Source organism: Vombatus ursinus, unplaced genomic scaffold (assembly GCF_900497805.2).
Source record: "Vombatus ursinus unplaced genomic scaffold, bare-nosed wombat genome assembly UNPS02014781.1, whole genome shotgun sequence".
Taxonomy (NCBI): domain Eukaryota; kingdom Metazoa; phylum Chordata; class Mammalia; order Diprotodontia; family Vombatidae; genus Vombatus; species Vombatus ursinus.
Genome location: NW_020954559.1, coordinates 12,996,284 through 12,997,112, shown reverse-complemented (window position 1 = coordinate 12,997,112; position 829 = coordinate 12,996,284). Strand labels below are relative to the sequence as shown.

At 36.9% G+C, this 829-nt stretch overlaps 1 protein-coding gene across 1 annotated transcript in view; it reads left to right on the top strand.

Annotated features, from left to right (window-relative positions):
• The window catches only part of LOC114046103 (gamma-tubulin complex component 3), a 144,861-nt gene that overhangs the window by 102,289 nt on the left and 41,743 nt on the right, over positions 1-829 (top strand). The gene's annotated exons all lie outside the window — the stretch shown is intronic.

Genomic DNA, 829 nt, shown 5'->3' with positions numbered 1-829 from the left:
TGTGTGTGTGTGTGTGTGTGTGTGTGTGTGTGTGTGTGTGTGTGTGTTTGTTTTACTTGAGGGCATCAGGATATCAAACTGTTTCTTGATTCAAGTACATAGTAATTAAGGTGCTATGCTAAGGGCAGATTTAAGTGTGAAGAATATTGGTCATTATGAGTGTTGTAAGCTAAAACTGTGCATAGTAATACCAACTGCATTTGGCAGCATCTTTACATACAAAGGAAAGAGTCCCATTCTCTTAGCTGCCATGGTTTAAAAAAACAAAACAACTCACCTGCTTTTTTTTTCTTCTTGATAATGATTATACTGACCATGGTAACATCTCTGAAAATAGTTACTACCTATAAAGGTCAATATGCTTTTTGAACCATGTAGTGGAAAAAAGTTCTTTAGAGGGTGAAGCAGCCTTTGATTCTTATAAAATTTTGTTTTATGAGATGCCCAGACTCTTTAAGTTGATATATGTGAAAAGTTTTAAAAGCCACTATTTAAAAGAAATGACTTTGTAGTTATAGAGGCTGCTGTAATTAAATAATAACAATAGCAATGATAATTATGATTAGTAAGTTTATGTAGCACTTACTATGTGCCAGACACTGACTGTGCTAAGTGCTTTATAATTAGTATCTCATTTGATCCTCACAACTACCCTGGGAGCTAGATGCTATTATTTTGCCATTTTACAGTTGAGGAAACTGAGACAAACAGAGGCAGATTTGAATTCATGTCTCCCTGACTCCAGGCCCAGCACTCTGTCTACTATGCCACCTAGCTGCCGTGTGTGTGTGTGTGTGTGTGTGTGTGTGTGTGTGTGTGTGTGTGTGTG